At 35.9% G+C, this 18,483-nt stretch overlaps 1 protein-coding gene across 1 annotated transcript in view; it reads right to left on the reverse strand.

The window, feature by feature from the left end:
* The window catches only part of cdh5 (cadherin 5), a 49,635-nt gene extending 31,505 nt beyond the window's left edge, over positions 1-18,130 (reverse strand). Inside the window, exon 1 of the mRNA XM_038299404.1 lies at positions 17,759-18,130. The gene's annotated coding sequence lies outside the window, so the exon portion shown is untranslated. The remainder of the gene's footprint in view (positions 1-17,758) is intronic.
* Between the last annotated feature and the right edge of the window lie 353 nt (positions 18,131-18,483).

An 18,483-nucleotide genomic window follows, 5' to 3' on the forward strand; every position in this document is an offset into this window, starting at 1 on the left:
ATGTCTAAGGGTTAGGGTTAAGGGTTATGTCTATAAGGCTTAAGGCCATTTGAGTTCAGAACAGCAGTCTGGAACTCCTTTCTCACCCAGGATAGTGTTCTTATGGTTGCAAAAGGTGAAGGGATAGGAGCTAGGAGCTACAATTAGAGGTATTCAAAACCAGTCTAGAACTGTACATGCGCTGCAAGAGGAAACTAGCAATGGCGTTAGAAGCAATGGCATAACCAAACAATTCCCTCTACACACCGGGTCCTATAGCTGTAAGATCAAGGCTGTGGTATTCCCTGTGATTAACTGTGTCAGGACATATTAACAATAATTGCCTTAAAATAGTCATGTCCTTATATACAGGTGCTGGTCATAAAATTAGAATATCATGAAAAAGTAGATTGATTTCAGTAATTCCATTTAAAAAGTGAAACTTGTATATTATATTCATACATTACATACAAACTCATATATTTCAGATGTTTATTTTGTTTAATTTTGATGATTACAAATGACAACAAATGAAAATCTCAAATTCATCATATCAGAAAATTAGAATATTGTGAAAAGGTTCAAAATTGATGGCCCCTGGTGCCACACTCTAATCAGCTAATTAACTCAAACCACCTGCAAAAGCCTTTAAATGGTCTTTCAGTCTAGTTCTATAGGCTACACAATCATGGGGAAGACTGCTGACTTGACAGTTGTCCAAAAGACGACCATCGACACCTTGCACAAGGAGGGCAAGACACAAAAGGTCATCGCTAAAGAGGCTGGCTGTTCACAGAGCTCAGTGTCCAAGCACATTAATAGAGAGGCGAAGGGAAGGAAAAGATGTGGTCGAAAAAAGTGTACAAGCAAGAGAGATAACCGCACCCTGGAGAGGATTGTGAAACAAAACCCATTCAAAAATGTGGGGGAGATTCACAAAGAGTGGACTGCAGCTGGAGTGAGTGCTTCAAGAACCACCACACACAGACGTATGAAAGACATGGGTTTCTGCTGTCGCATTCCTTGTGTCAAGCCACTCTTGAACCACAGACAGCGTCAGAAGCGTCTTGCCTGGGCTAAAGAGAAACAGGACTGGACTGCTGGTGAGTGGTCCAAAGTCATGTTCTCTGATGAAAGTAAATTTTGCATTTCCTTTGGAAATCAAGGTCCCAGAGTCTGGAGGAAAAGAAGAGAGGCACTTCATCCACGTTGCTTGAAGTCCAGTGTAAAGTTTCCACAGTCAGTGATGGTTTGGGGTGCCATGTCATCTGCTGGTGTTGGTCCATTGTGTTTTCTGAGGTCCAGGGTCAACGCAGCCACATACCAGGAAGTTTTAGAGCACTTCATGCTTCCTGCAGCTGACCAACTTTTTGGAGATGCAGATTTCATTTTCCAACAGGACTTGGCACCTGCACACAGTGCCAAAGCTACCAGTACCTGGTTGAAGGACCATGGTATCCCTGTTCTTAATTGGCCAGCAAACTCTCCTGACCTTAACCCCATAGAAAATCTATGGGGTATTGTGAAGAAGAAGATGCAATACACCAGACCCAACAATTCAGAAGAGCTAAAAGCCACTATTAGAGCAACCTGGGCTATCATAACACCTGAGCAGTGCCACAGACTGATCGACTCCATGCCACGCCGCATTGCTGCAGTAATACAGGCCAAAGGAGGCCCAACTAAATACTGAGTGCTGTACATGCTCATACTTTTCATGTTCATACTTTTCAGTTGGCCAACATTTCTATAAATCCTTTGTTTTTATTGGTCTTCAGTAATATTCTAATTTTCTGATATGATGAATTTGAGATTTTCATTTGTTGTCATTTGTAATCATCAAAATTAAACAAAATAAACATCTGAAATATATGAGTTTGTATGTAATGTATGAATATAATATACAAGTTTCACTTTTTAAATGGAATTACTGAAATCAATCTACTTTTTCATGATATTCTAATTTTATGACCAGCACCTGTATATATATATATATATATATATATATATATATATATATATATATATATATATATATATATATATATATATATATATATATATATATATATATATATATATATATATATATATATATATATATATATATATACATTCTTCATTCTTCATTCCATGACCTTCCATGACCTCCCAAGACTTTAACTGACATGCTCTTAGTGCTTAAAAGGATCAGATAATTATCAAAATTATTCAGGGCGATAGACAGAGAATAAAGGTTAGACTAACTAATGTTTTTGGACAATTATATCTATAGAGACATCAGAGGTCAGTTTCACAAAGCAGGTTTAAAAAACTCAGATTCAAATCCGCAACTCTAAATTGATCTAGTCTTAGGTCGCGAACTCTAAATTTTTGGTTTCACAACGGCTGCTATGAAGTAGGTCAATCAACTCCAAGTAGACACTCAGAGTTTAATGCATGTGCAACAAGTATGAAAAGCCATTATTGGTGGAGCACTGATCCGACAAGTCACCATGAAAACAGGCACCAGGAAGTGACTATTTCACCCCACTGGAACAAGAGATCCAGAAACAGCGATACAGCTACACAGGCGAGAAGATTGTTGCCCGAGTTAATGCGTAAGTTTATATGGCAGGCTGTTTTTAAATTTATTAAAAACACTCTCTTCTCTGTTGTGCCATTTGTAGATCATTAAAATAAGATTCTTCAAGATAAAAATCACATTCCTAGACCTAACTGTAATAATATATTTTCTATATTTACATTATTGATTATTTAAAATTTTACTAGTAAGAATTAAGTTTTATGTATGTGGAAATGTTTACACATCTTAAGTGGCTGTTCTGATATTTATCAGCCTGACTGAATATGTATTTGTGATATCTGAAAAACATCTTCTCTAACCCCAGATTACAGATAAAAGGAGATTTTTTTCCTTTTAAAATAGAGAGGTTTTTTTTCTTACCTCTTCCTACGTGAATCTTGCAAAGTCAATGGCTCAATGCAATCTGCCAGGTTTTCTTAGTAAGAAAACCTTTAACCAATCTGCCTGTATGATTTGATTAAATTGCTTCTGGAAAAAGCCTTGAGATGAAGTGTGTTGTAAATTGCAAATAGAAAAACAGGAAATAGATAAACTGAACTTGAAAATGATGGTGTCCAGAGGTGAGTAGAGTACCAACAAATTGTACTCCACTAAGAGTAGCACTGCTTTAACATTGTTTTACTCAAGTAAAAAGTACAAAGTTGTCATTCATTTTTAATGAATATAAAAGAAGAAATTCATTCAGGTGAGATAATTTTACCAATTTCTTTTTCCAACATATAACATAAAACCAAACCGTACAATGACAACTCTATATATATTAGGATAAGGCAACACATTTCCACTGTTAATATCTACTGTTTACTGCAGGTTTACCTGATTTTTGAATAGTTCAAATTATTCAAATAGGACAGGGTATTCAGAGATTTTAATCAAGTAAGAGTAGCAATACTTTAGAAGAATGTTACTCAAGTAAATGTCAGAAGTACAGCAGAGTAAACCTTCTCTAAAAAGCAAAAAAAAAAATTTCAGATTGTTACACTAGTAAATCATTACAAAAAAGTAAAAATTTAAAAAACAAACCACTTGACTTTGTTTTCCAAGTTTGAAAAAGTTTTGCTTCCCATCCAGGAAGCTTTTTTTTATTCAAAATGTCTGGATTTATGCTGAATTCAAAGCTTTAAAGAGTACCCAACAAAGCCTTGTTATGCCTTAGAAAACATGTACATTGAAAAAGCTTCCTGGATGGGAAGCAAAACGTCCTCAACTTGGAAAATTAAGTCCAGTGGATTGTTTTTTTTTTTTTTTTTACCTTTTTTAAACTTTTTTGGAATGACTATGACAGAGAATCTTCACCAGCAAACTCAAGTAGATGTAACTAAGTAAATGTGATTAATTACTACCCATCTCTGATGGTGTCAGATAAATATGAAGGAATCCCACTGTGTCTCTAAATGTCACTAAACCAAGATTGGATTTGATCACTTGGAAGCACATCATTCCTGAATATCTCCATAGATGCTAAAGGACGAATAGCAAACTCCTTTCCATTGAACCAAAGAAACCTCCATAAACCTCTTGGCATCATCTTATATCAACATTTTCTTGTGTTATAATACTTACACCTCGTAGAATGTAAAAATTCAGAAGATTACCTGCTTTGACTGGACTGCTTTATACTACTACCATTAAAATAAATTGAAGTTAGGGATGTTTAAAATGCTATTTATCTGAATTAGCTGAGCCTTTTTTGAGTTCTTGGCTTTTTGGCTGATTGAAAGTGTTTTGCATCACTTTTCCTTCCTGTCTTTAAACCATTTAGTTTAATTAAATCCAAATAAATCAATAGAAATACCAGCGCTCATGAGTATAACAGCTTTTTTGCCATCTGCTTTCTTACCATTTGGCCCCTGTGAGTTTGCGTCAGTCTTCCTCATCATTCTTGCGCACCCCTAACCCCCCCACACCCCTTTACTGGGCTCTATCTAATAAAGCAGAAATACCTGGGAAATTATCTTCAAAACACTTTAGCCTATCTGCTCTGTACTCCGGTTGGTACCTCAGCGCAGCCTAGTGCCATCCCACTGGACATATTAGAGCATCTTATTGTCTTGCAGCCATTAGCAGGAGGGAGAGAGAAAGAGAGATTATGGTGAGGGGATTATACCGGCGCAGTTCTTCTCCCTCTAATGGTCTAATCTCGTATTCTGCTGACCTCCCGTGACCTCCTTTACACAGCTCTCCAGAATTAAGCACTCACAAAAGACTTTACCAGTGTGTTTTGGGCCTTTGTTTGACTTCTTTTTGTTAACATATTGTGTTTTTTCTTTGTTTGGTTTCCTTTGCTTTATGGAACATTAGAGTAGACCTTAGAATAAATGCTCTTAAATAGGTTGACTGTGAAATCCATGGTTGTTGTTTTTTTTAATCACTGCTGGACATTATGTACAAAACTTGACCAGAGAGCTGAAATTATGTTTTTTTTTAAGAGATCTTGTGCTCGTTTATAAAATGTCTATCCAGCCTTTGTGCTTCATCTTAGGGCAAGACTGTTTCACTTTAGCCACTGGGGGCACTAGACCTTAAATTTTCAGGTTTTTTCGCTCCTGAAAGGAAGATTCAGAAGTCACGGACTTGTTTGTAAAGACAAAGCCACATTCATCCTTCTAGATTAAATCCTACATTGGACAAAAAATATGCGTTTTGCAAGTTTTATATCTAATTTGTTTCTTAATAATAACTATCAGCTGAGTTAGCTCTGGGTATAAAAGGACTCAGTGACAGATCTGACTCTCTTAAGTTACACAAGCAAGATTTTGAGAAGGGCAACATCAACACAGGAGAGCGGCTTTATGCTTGCCTATAAATAAAATTTAATATATCTCCAATAAAGCTAATAATTGGACCAAAACTTGCATAGGGTTGCTGTGAACAAATGATTATTAAATTAAAGAGAAGGGATAAACTGTGGACAATAGAAAAAAATATTGGGCCCATACAGTAATATGATTTAAAGCAGATAAACAGCTTCTGATGAGTGTGTCTTCAAGAAATCAGAAAGAATTAAGCAAAGATCTGAAACAAAAAAGTAAGATGAATCATCCTCCAGTAGACCAACTACTGTGAGTTCAATACAAACATCTTTTTAAGTGCTATAAATCTGTTTTCCTGTCAAACTGTGTTGTGTTTTGGGTTTTCAGCCTAAAAATCTAGATTGTGTCACCGTGGAAAGCTGTAAAGAGAGATATAAAACCATGCAAAACATTTTCTTGCTAACAATAAAAAAATAAAACATCATTAGGACACTGTGACAAATCATTAAAACGTTTAACAAAAAGGACAGGTTTTTATAAAAAAAAAAATACCAAGTCCTGTTAAACTGGATCACACTGGATATCAAATCCTTTTTTAGAGGTTTAGCCAAAACGACAGCAATGAAATCCATACATTAAAATGTTGCTTAAACCCTGAGATTTATGAGCATAATCAAATATTATGACTGTGTTAAGTTCCATTCAATTAAATTCAGTTTATTTGTAAAGCCTCAATCCACAACACATGTCATCTCAAGGCAATTTACAATAATTTAACCAGATCATACAGTCAAACTGATTAAAAGTTTTCTATCTAAGGAAAACCAGCTGATTGCATCGACTCATTGACTCGAACGCATAAGTGTGTGCTTTAAACATTAAAACCTCTTGTATCCTTTGAAACTCTTGTTTTGAACCCAACTCAGTAAATACACTGACCAAATATTCTGTAAAACACAGTTAGAGATTTTTGACATCTTTATGCCATTGAAAAACTGCATTTTAAAGATTTTTCAGAATCAGGATTAATAATTAGAGAATAAAAAGTGCAAAATGTTGACTTGTCTAAAGAATTACTTAAAACAAAGTTTCAAATAATTTGAGTCCTTAAACAAAGCTGTATCACACCAGAAATGCCATTTTTCAAAGTCGAAATTCACTCTCAGGCCTATAAGGGGGAAAGTTTCAAGTCTTAACTCGATGATATAAACTCATAAACAACATTTAGTGGACTAACTCTGCACAACCTGTGCTGTTTACTACAAATCTACCTTGTGCTAATAGTCAATTTGATCAGATTTCATTGCAGTAAGACTGCTTTTAATGGCTTGTTTAAATGATGTTCTAATATTACCAAATGCTAAATGAACCTGGGCTAAATGCTTCTGTCTAACTTCCTAATAACCCAAAGGAAGATGACTAAATCCATTGGGTTTGTTCAAACAAAGCAATCTAACTGTAATCTTGACATGTTCACTGCCACCAAAGATATGGCTGTTGTTTCAGACCAGACATGTTTCCAGATAAGGTCCTTCCTCAGCTGTGACGGTGTGTCTCCTTCCTTTCATCATGTTCTGAACAAACAAAGTTATCACTCCCTGTTCCGATTATGTGGTTTTTTCCACAGTAAGGTGTCCTTACATTACTTTCTATAGAGAACAAAAGGTTACATGAGCCACAGCCGATAATACTTTAAAATAAAAGGCTCTACTTTAAATGAATGTTCAAGCTTAGTCATTAGGCAGCCTCCGCTCTATGTGAGGGCTGTAGGAGGGGATCATGTCAAAATTAACAAGATTGGAAAGTGAAAAGAAAAAGATCTTGGCATGGCTAAAGCTGTGTTAGGCTAAACTCTGCATGTTTTAGCTTTAAAGCCGAATTTTTGAAACCATTTTGATTTGAATGTTTGAAAGCACTCAGGACAAAGTAAGTAAAATAACAATAAACCTCCTTAAAAAAAAAAAAAGTAAATTCTGTTGGGATGTATAGTATCGGAAACAATAGTGTCCCATCTATCAATTATTCTTTGCAGAAAATCTTTTTTTTTTTCCATTTTATCGTATTTCATTTTTTTTTGTTGAATTTTTATTGCAAAAATTACTTCTTCTTTTTTAAGAAATAAAAAAACAACAAACAAATGCAATCCAGAAACTAATCCTAAAGGGCTTCTAAATCAAAGAAGTGGTTTTAAGAGTAACTTAGCTATTTTCTAAAATATATATTTTTTATACTATTAAATTTTTTTTCTTTTATTCTTTTTCAAGTGTCTTTTTCCGACTCTTTTCAATTAATTGCATTCTTTTTAATAATTTTTTAAAATATGTTTTATTATCTAAAAGTCGTTTTTTCCTAAGAAGCTTCATTTCTAGATTTCCATTTGTTTTTTTTTTGTTTTTCATAATTAACTAGCAACACTAAAGGAAAAAAATTATTCAAGAAAACTGCCTAGGGGTTGTTAAAATCTTAAAACTCTGACTGTATTTATTAAAAACATAAAGATGGAGTCTTAAGGGATTTCTTATTTGGTAAACTAATTCATGCCAGCCTTGATTGTTAAAAGCATTAATTTATTTTGAAAAGATGTTTCTATATTCAACCCATAATTTGGGTCCCGCTACTATTTTATAGGTCAGAAACTCGAAAGTTTGGGAACCCTTTGGTTTAACCCCTTGAACCCTACGGACCCACCGGCGGGTCCAGCTGCTACATGACCTCGTAATTTTACCAAACCCCCAGTATTGATGTAAAAAACATATTTGGCACAGTTTGGTGACATTTATGGATAAATGTGCCAAAATGGCCTCTCCGCCTAAGAAATTTCTCACTAATACCATTCTAAAATAAATATGATTCATCTGATTGAGTCCACATTTTGTATATTTTTACACAACATTTAGATTTGAAAGTCTGTACTACTTTTTTGTGCTATAAATAATATTTTGGTAGTGTTTTGCAATGTTTATTTCAAAGAAAATTTTGGCGAGGTTCAAAAAATGCAAAATATTTTGTATTTTGTCCCTAATATTTCAGGCAGGGTCAAAGCTACAATGGTGCTGACACCAGAAAACCATTCTATGACATCTTACCTTTACAGACGTACCAAAAGTTTCTTCTTAAATCTAATAGCTTTGAGGCTATAAGTTATTTACTTTTGTGTGTTTTTGTCAGGCAGAAATTTATTTATACCCCCTTAGGGTGTAAGAGGTTAAAGCAGGGATTCCCACAGCAGGGTTAGAGAGATGGTTTAATAAGTACATTCATTTATTTATGAAATACAAAAATGTTCCAAAAATAAATAAATGTAGCCTGCAATAAGTAGACAAGTCATCTTTTAAATTCATAATTTAAATATTAAATGACTGAATAAATTGTTAATTGCACCAATGAATAAATAAATGTCCCATTTAATTAAAAAGAAATTCAAATGATGAATAAAAAAAATCTAATTTATTTAAAAATTACAATAATTATGTAGAAATAAAAAAGAATGAAGTTATCAAATGTATTTCTATACTGTCACCACTCTATTGCATTGTTGTTATTTTTTTGGTTCAAATGATTAATGATCACATTTGGTTCATTTACAGTATTAAATGTTTGTGATTTTTCTTTATAAGACAAAAGAAACAATCTACTTTTAATTTATTAAATTTATGTTAAAAATAGTGTTTTTTAAACTTCATCACATCCACAAACAACCGCATCCAAAGTGTGATTCCCTCCTAACTGCTGTTTTCCCTACATGGGCATTTTTTAAATCAGCCCTTCCTTCTCCTTTATGTGTCCACTCCTCTGTTTTATCAGCAGCAGGAAGTGTAAACACTCTACCTTCAGGGAAAAGCTGCTGCTTCGGTTAATTTCTGGTCATTAGTGAGGCGACTCGCCCTTCCTGGCATTCAGTACTTCAGCTTCACAGTTTCTTCAGTCACATTAGTTTTCTGTCATATTCTGTCCACCATTTTAACAATTTTCTAATCTTAAATTGTTTTAATCATTCATTTTTTTTTTCGTTTAAATTTTGAAACACTTCAACGCTTATGTGGTCAATTTCTCTCTCCTGTCATTCATTCCCATCCGGTGTCTTTTCTCACCCTTACCTCCCCACCGTTTTCTCCTTTAGCACCTTGTTCACACTCTTAGCCGCACCTTGAAAGCAGAGTTAGCAGGTCGGTGTGAAGAATAAACACGCCGGTGCTCTCACTTCGACATACTCTGGACTTAAATCCACCTTGAAAACTTTTACATCACAAAAAAAGTGCATTTTATTAAGAAGAATACAGCTTAAATTATTGCCTTTTTTAGTTTAAAACTGCAAACATCAAGCATTTAGATCACCCTAACAAGGATTCATTCAGTTATTTAAAGCGTTATTTATCAAAGGCATCTCTTAGAGTTACGCAGAATAAACAGCATCCTGAAATATCTGTAATTGCATCTGTACATTGTCTGCAGGCGAAGAGCGATGGAGGTGCAGGAGGAGGCAGACGCCGGAGATGCAGTTGTCATTCTCAGCGATGCTGTGTGACTGACAGACAGGTCTGACCCAGTTTCCAATGTTCCACCGGCTAAAGTGCAGACACTAACAAGACTTCATAATCCTGCCGGTTCGCTGAAGGGCATCTCAAGTTTAACGTTTAACTCATGCTGTCGTTTGTGTTTCAACGACATGAATATGGTTTGATTTTTGTCACTCAGGGAAGGGATGTGAAGTTTCTTCATCCTTACATGTACTGGGTGTTCTTTTTTTATGCCTTTATGAAAGCTCTGGTCTTTCTATATCTCTATAAAGTTAAAACTTTGTCTACAATTGTTCAGATCTCTCTCTAAAGCTCAGAAACAGCAGCTTTTCCTGTTTGTTTGGCTTAAGATAATTGTGTCCATTTTGACTATGATAGCACACATAAAATACTGCTGCGCATATAAACTAACTTTTGTGTTTTAAAATGCCAAAAGCTTTCTTAGAGGAACTCAATCCCATGTTTAAAAAGGACCAGCTGCTCAAATGAGCAGAGGAAGATACTAATGCTAGTGTAAACTAAACTTTATTTATAAAGCCTTTTAAAACAACCATAGGTGCCAAAAAGTGCTGTACATGCCAAGTAAAGTTGAAATAGTATAAAAACAATGTAGAAGTTTAAATGAATAAGAAAGCAGAAGAAAATGGAATAAATAAAATGAACAGAATAAAATAAATTAATTAAGACAAATAAAACTATATAATACTTATATAGACCAGAGAGGAGTTTTAAAAATAGACAGTGAAGAGGATTGTCTAATGAGGAGGGCAAAGCACATTCCACAATTTTGGATCAGCAACAGAAAAAGCTGCGTCCCCTCTGAGTTTCCGTTTGGACCTCAGTTCCTCCAGAAGCAGCAGGTCAGCTGACCTGAGGAACTGAGTGGGAGCATAGGCGTGGAGAAGCTCAGAGAGTTAGGAAGGGACCAAGCCATTTAAAGACTTAGAAACAAATAAAAGAATCTGAAATGAACTCTACAATGCACAGGCAGGCAATGGAGGGAGGCCAGGATGGGAGTTATTTGCTCTCTCCGACGTACTCCAGTTAAAGGGCATGCACCTGCAATTTGCACCAACTGGAGAATTGCTAGGAGATGTGTCAAACTCATGTTCATTATCTCGTTTATAAAAACCACATAGCTCTGGTATCATGTCTTCCATTTGTTTAGCAGTTCTAGCAATTTAGTGCACAATGAAAGGACATATGCCTTTACTTTATGAGATCATATGCATTTTTTGGCTCTAGAGGGCCATTAAATTGCTAGAAGGGACCAGATTAGCTTTGAGTTTGAGATTTGTTCTAAATGGAGATTATTGTAAGGTGGTATTAAGGGTCTACATGCAATAACTTAATTTGTCCATTTTATATAAATCCATATTAGTTTGTCCTAGATGCTGAAACTAAAGACAAGCCCTGAAGAGGGCAAAAAATCAAAGTGGACATCTCTAACCTTAAAACAATTTTGATCTGGAGAATCACACAGTTTGTGTTGAACATTTTTTAATGAACCTTTAGTCAAGCATCACAATTTTAAAATAATTTTAGAATAACCCAACCTCTGGGCTATTATAGCATCAGATCATGTAGGTCAGGGGTCAGTCACCAACGCGGTGCCCGTGGGCACCAAGAGGCCCTCAAGGACAACATGGGGTGCCCTCAGCATCTTTTGAAAACAGAACAATTCACCAGTGGACTAAATCTGAAATGTTATTTTTTTACTGAAGCTCTTATTTTGAAGCATTTATGAAGCACTTTATCATATCAATAAATTAGAACATTTGAGAATTTATATGGATTTCATAATGAGAGTATCTAAAAGTAAATTAAAAATGAAAAGAAAAAATAGAAATATGTTTATTATCTATGAAGTTCATAGGTCAGTATTGGTAGCCCATCCTATGACTCAGTACCCATAAAGTAGCCCTCAGCCTTAAAAAAGTTGGTGACCCCTGATGTAGGTAATTTGACCCAGAAAGATGGGTTAGTCCATTAAAACCATTTTAACTAATAACGGATGGTGATAATATTCTACCCATTGTCTGGCTCAAATCAACAGTATATTTGGGTAAATTCAACCACACCTTTCTAGAAACATTTGTTTAGTAGTCTATCAAAATGCTCATTAAAATAAACCAATATATTTCAGTGTAATGTTTAGGAAAATAGCAATAGACTAGCCATATCCACAACACAATGTTCAGTTACAGTTTAACGTTGATTTGGTCATAAAAAGCATATATTATGCCAGTGGTTCCAAAAAGTGGTGGCCCCATGTAATTACAGGGCAGCATGGTAGAAGCGAACTGTATAAACAAAAATTTTTAGATTTATTTTTTTTTGTGGTTTTTATTATTAATGTCCGTGATTAACATAAATGATCAAATCTAAACTAATTATCACCTAAAATATCATGTTTTTTTATTTAATGGGGATTTTAGTTTGCTTTATTGGAATATGGTTTATTTCGGTTGACTTATTCTTGTTCCGGTGTGAAGATAGGTGGGAAATAGGTGTCTTCCATCAAGAAGAGTTGTACAACCAATGTATTATTCAGTTTAGACTTACAACTCTGGAATCTTTACAAGGGGATCTGAGAATAATGCCACATATCAGTAAAGCTCGTCATTTTGCCGAGAAATTCTGCAATATAAGTCAGTTATAGCCTCTGGTCTCTCCATATTTTATGTACACCTGAGGTCGTACAGCTGGGCTGCCCCTGGTCTAATGTTAGAAACATTATACGATAATAAACTGTTATGACCTGAAACCTATACCGCAGTTTATAAGTGCTTTTATAGGGAATAGTGAACTAAAATTAACTGCTGACATCAGCTGCTGAAATTCCAACTTGGGGTGACTCTTATGTTTTCTTTTGCCAACTCAGAACTAGGAAAACCAGACCACTGGCTCACTTAGAGCACCTTACCTACCACCTTGAAATAACGTGGTATAAAAATGTTATCAGATTTCTAAACTCACTACATTATTCTTTTAACATTTGAATTTATCTCAGTTAGTCTAACTTTACATGCTTTGCTTTTTTTTTCTCCAGTTGTTAGAACCCAACAAATATAAAAATCCTGTCAGTTTGCAGTAAAACATCTTCACATCAACACAAGCATCAAGTTGATCCAAAATCCAAGCTCTGACTTCTATGGAGAGATCCACCAATATGGGATTATTTTGACGTTAGTCTAATCGATCCCAAATTTCTGCTGCCAATATTTTTATGCCAATTCTTGAAGCCGATGTTGGTTTTTCTCTCTCCTTTTACATAAAAAAATATTACACAATGTAAAGAAATGTGTTATAAGTCTAAATTCCAACTGAAATAACGACAGTGGGTAGCACTGTTGTCTTGCAGCAGCAAGGTTCCTGGCTCTATTCCCGATCCAGGGTCTTTCTCTATGGAAATTTGCATGTTCTCTTTATGTGCATGCGTGGGTTCTCTCCAGGTACTCCGGCTTCCTTACAGTCCAAAATCATGACTGTTAGGTTAATTGGCTTCTCTAAATTCTCCTTAGGTGTGTGTGTGCATGAATGGTGGTATCTATTGTCACTTCTAAGATGCATGGAAAGCAGTCTAGCTCAGACCACAAACAGAGCAATTGGGAGGGTGAGGTTAAGAAGGGGGCGCTGCTGAGGCAGCTCACAAAAAAAGGGGAAAAAACACCAAATAAACAATAAAATGTCTAGCCCTTACTATACATTTCTGGGATGATGATTGACCGCATGGACCTTGAATCACAAGAAAAAAATCTAACTTAACACTTAAAACACAGATAGAATTTTGTCACCTGGAAATATATCCAGCATTCAATAACAAATTAATTCAAAGCATTTATTCATTAATTAGCTCCCATCCAACATGCAGCTGTTTGAACAGAAAACACTATATCAGCAGGACACCAAAAACATAAATGAAAATGCTTTTATTGGAGTCCTTAAAACAAAAACAACAAAGAGACAAATAAGCAAAGATCATCATATTAATCCATCCTTAGATCCTTACATTTGCAACCTTGCTCAAAGAGTAGAAACTTTCAGTTAAAAAAAACTTTCAGTTAAAAAAAATTTGTAGTTTCAGTTATTTTAACACCTCTGATCTTCCTCAATGCTTTAAATCTTAGAGTCTCATAAGATCATCAGAATCAAACCAACTCTTCACCTCAAGAGTCAGAAACAAACATGAGGAAGAAGTTAGAATTTTTTATGATTCCAAAAATGTTAAAACCCATTTTGTCTGCAATTCCTAAATCTTTATTAATGTCAAACTGTTTTCTAATCCTTTTTATTTGTCTTCTATATTGTAAGTTTCGGAGTTTGTTGCGCTACGTGTAAGAACTATAAGTTGGCCAAAATGTGTTTGTGTTTGACATTCAGATGGACCTTTCTCTCACTACTGTCAATCAAATGTGTGCTAAAGGAAAAGTGAACCAACCTAGCAATAAGCCACATCAACTTACTGAGGCCATTTAAGCTCAAACAGTTGCACTAAAAGTCAGGTTTCCTTTTTTTACTGTATCAATAATATCCACCATCTCTCCTCTGTGTTTGAAATACGTTTCTTTCAGACAGGCTCAAATTTTTTATTCAGTTTTGCCGCATATTTGACCTCCTCCAAAGTCTTTCCTTTTAAAAAAATCTCCCACTACCTATAATTGCAAATCATACAAACTTCTGTTATTTGTTAAATAAAATGTATTTGATGATAGGCTTACGAAGAAACACAGGCTGCAATTCATTCATTAAATGTTATTCAAGTTTTCATTACAGCCCCAACACCCACCCCCAACATTTTAGGCTAAGGAACAATCCTGCCTGTGGCACCAAAACAGCTAGAAGATCATTGTTGCACTTGTTGCCACTCGTTAAATCCTTAAACTTAAACAACTTGTATTGTAATTTTGTATATACAGAGTGTAATACAAAACAATATTTTATTTTGAACAGCTTACATGACATTTCCATTTCTTAAAGTGCAGCAGTGATCAAATGTGAGCATTGTGGGAGAAAAAACATGGCACAAAAAAACGCATTGATATGGTCGGTTAGATTTTTCTGATATTTTTACTTTACTTTACTACTTATTTTTATGGCGACTTTTTACTTCTACTCCTTACATTTTTACACAAATATCTGTACTTTCTACTCCTTACATTTTAAAAAATTGGCTCATTACTTTAGTTTTGAATCATTTCAATGGAGTTACCGTTGTTATTTTTCACGTCATCAATACCAAATTCAATCTAATTGGATGGGAATCTACGTTGCATTTGACGCACCACTACAAGATGAATCGACAGATTCGGCGGTATTCATTTGCGGCAAATCATTGCAGCTTGGTGGCGGTGGCGTTAGCATAGTAGCATGGACGACGAGATGATTGAAAATGAACACAACAGAGATCTAGTCCTATTGGCAGACATCCATTTAAAATGTAGGCAACGGCATGAAAAAAGTGGTTTCTACTTTTACTTTTATACTTTAAGTAAATTTACAAGCCTGTACTTTGTTACTTTCACTTGAGGAAAGAAGGTTAATCAGTACTTCCACTTTTACCAGAGTATTTTTTTAACACAAGTATCTGTACTTTTACTCAAGTACGGAAAATGAGTACTTTTGCCATCTCTGACTGTTTCTAAACTTTAGATAGAGATTTTTAAAGATTTACAGTAGCTTTATCTTAAGAGAAATACAGCTCCATGTAAATGTAACTTAACTTAATTTAATCTTAGTTTTTTGGGTCTTGATGTGTAACCATTTTTATTTAGTCTTAAATAGAAATTCTTCTTATATTCGCAGAAAATGATCTCAAAGCCCCTCTAAGGCAACCATATTCATTTCTAAATCACAAAAAAGGAATGTTTTAAAGCAGAAGTTGTTTAGAAATCCAGTATTTTGTGGTCATCCCAGCTTTTCTGTGTGTTCACTAGTGTTCAAATGATCCCTAAAGCAGTTGCTAATTGGAATTCAACAGATGCTTCGATGTGGAGGCGTGAGATCAAACCAATAAAGATCTTGGAACAATTTTAAAGCTTCATAACCAATAAAAAAAAGAGTCAGTGTTTGTAATTTTGCTTTAAATTGAGCTAAATTGTAGCTTGCTCAATTAAACCTTTTCAGTTAAACACTTGAGACACATTTTATTCCATTTGAGTTTTATTTAAGCCCTGAATGTTTGCCATGTGTGCATCTTTCAGTGGGATTAACACAGGTTTAATGACAGAGCTGCATCTGACAACCTGTCCGCCAGCGACACACAAACGCAGAGACACAAACCTTCATTTCGGCAACGAGACAAAGTCAAATCAGGGCTAATTAGTCTTCAGCTTGTGAAGGATGTCTGCCAACTCCAAAACTGATGCTAATTATGCTGCTTTTGCTAATCTTTCTTTCTTCCCTCAAAAACACATACTGTTGTTACAGCCTGCAGCTTAAATCAACGTATTATAAGCTAAATAAATGCAGTGAATACATCTTAATGGTGAATTTGCTTCATTTTATGCCGTTTCAAAGCCTAAATCCTTAAGATATGTAGTAATAAACCCTATTTTTAACCTTTTGTTTCACATATAGCCCAAATGAATGACTTTCGGAGTATTGGAAGTAGAAACCATTTGCAGAACAATGAAAAATATTGCATTATGGACCTGTGTGTAGTAAAATATGAAAAAAAGAAGGATGAATGCAGGTCAGTTTCTGAGAACAACCCTTAACTAGGTTTTTCTGTAATAATCAGTGACTTGAGCTGAACCAACAGCACCACAGCTGGACAGCTTGTCAACCTCACTGACATATATCTGAATGAATGAACGGCTCTAATCATGAATCTTGGGTTTGTGTGTGAGTCTTTGTGTGTGTGTGTGTGTGTGTGTGTGTGAGGGTGAAGTGTCCCAGATGGCACCCAAAGGATTTTCCCTGATAGTTCGCTCTTCAGGAATTAGACCACTGGGTTTAGTTGCATCAACAGCTTTCGATGTTACAACTAAATCAAATCACTTCTATCACCCGGAGGGGCCTTACGGAGATAATCTGCCACTGAGGAGCGACTTTTTTTTTTACGGAGGAGAGACACAACAGCACGCTGAGACTTCAGGAGAAAAAAAGATATAAATAGCCCCCTAAAAAGTGCAGAAAATCTTCCTTTGTGGTGTTTTTTTTTCTTCGTCCCTGCCAGACGACATGAAGTCGATAAATTAGGTCTCTGTTTGCATATGTATATCAGGGAGGTCTTCAGCTGACAAAATGACACCACTCAAAAGACAAAATCCTGCCACTTGTTAAATATTAGATGTGCGTCATCAATACTTCATAGGTGAGCCAACTTGAGCTTGACAGCTGGGATGAATCGGTTTCTCACAAATGCAGAACTCTTCACAAAATGAGCAGCCGAGGACCTCCTGGTGGATTTAGTTAAATTTCTTCCTGCTGTGTCTACAAATCAGCCCCGTATCATTTTAATGGCCTCGGCCGTCTGTCTCCAGGAATGACAGTCCACCCCCGGGGATGGCACAATTACCGCATTCAAATCCACACCGAGCTGTCCGAGAGCATTGCCGTAACATATGTGAGGAGTGACAGGTGCTGACAACCTGTCCGGGAAGGGGTTATCACTGTCAGCTCCAGTTATTTTGGTGCCTTCTTTGAGACGGTTTTACTACTATTCATCAGCTTTTCGCCCCAGAGTGAATCAGAAAGTGGCCTGGAGCATTTTCAAGGGATCTTGGTTACATTTTTCTGGCGCTGATGCAGTACACAGCTCTTCAGTCACAGGGAAATGTATATTCAGAGCCCCATTTGCTGAACAGGGATGCTCTGAGAGTGCTGTCTGGTAACCGGTCTATGAAACTTCATTGGACACACAGAAAAAACAAAGAAACTCCTCTTTGAGGCATGCGACTTAGAAAAGATTAACTCACCTGATTTGGCCCTTGCCTTAGCGAAGCTGAAATCCACCAGAGATGGTGTTCTTGTTCAATCTGAATCCAGAAAAACTCAACAGTCCAGCAACTTTTTTATTTCCAGGAGTAGTTTCTTGATAAATTAAACAGTGTTTTCCAAAACCTTTGACCAAACCTTTTTTTTCTTTGGGGGGGAATTTGTGCCGGAGAACAAAGTCTGTGACGTCTCTTGATCAAGAATGTGTCCCAAAGATGTTTTCCGGAAGATAATGAAATGCACTCCGAGTGTCAGAATCCGAGATGTTTAAGAATTTCAAACCTCTCTTGTGGCAATAACAGTTTTCTTTATGACTATTTGTTTTACCCTAAAATCAGATAAAATTCATAAAATCGATCTATCTTCACTATCTTCAAATGTTGAGTCTTCCTCAGGTTGTTGAGGTTTTTAATTTCTCTCAGGGGTGAATCCAACAGGTCTCTCTCTTGCTCTCTTTTCTTTCCTCTACCAGCCGTCTCTGATGTGGTTTTCTCATCCAGCATCTAAAACTGTTGAGCCACAGCTGTCCGACCGCAGTCCCCTCCTCACACAGGTCACTGCCCACTTCCTTTTTCCTGTTTTTGTGGTAACGGTCCTCTCTGCCGGTGCTCCCTGCTACTGCTCCTTTCCTGTCCTGGGTGGAACAGGACAAAACTGAGAGACACTGGCTCCCTGGTGAGGTAAAAGATGGGGGGTAAAGACTGCA

Source organism: Cyprinodon tularosa, unplaced genomic scaffold (genome assembly GCF_016077235.1).
Source record: "Cyprinodon tularosa strain WSP-4 unplaced genomic scaffold, ASM1607723v1 ctg428, whole genome shotgun sequence".
Taxonomy (NCBI): domain Eukaryota; kingdom Metazoa; phylum Chordata; class Actinopteri; order Cyprinodontiformes; family Cyprinodontidae; genus Cyprinodon; species Cyprinodon tularosa.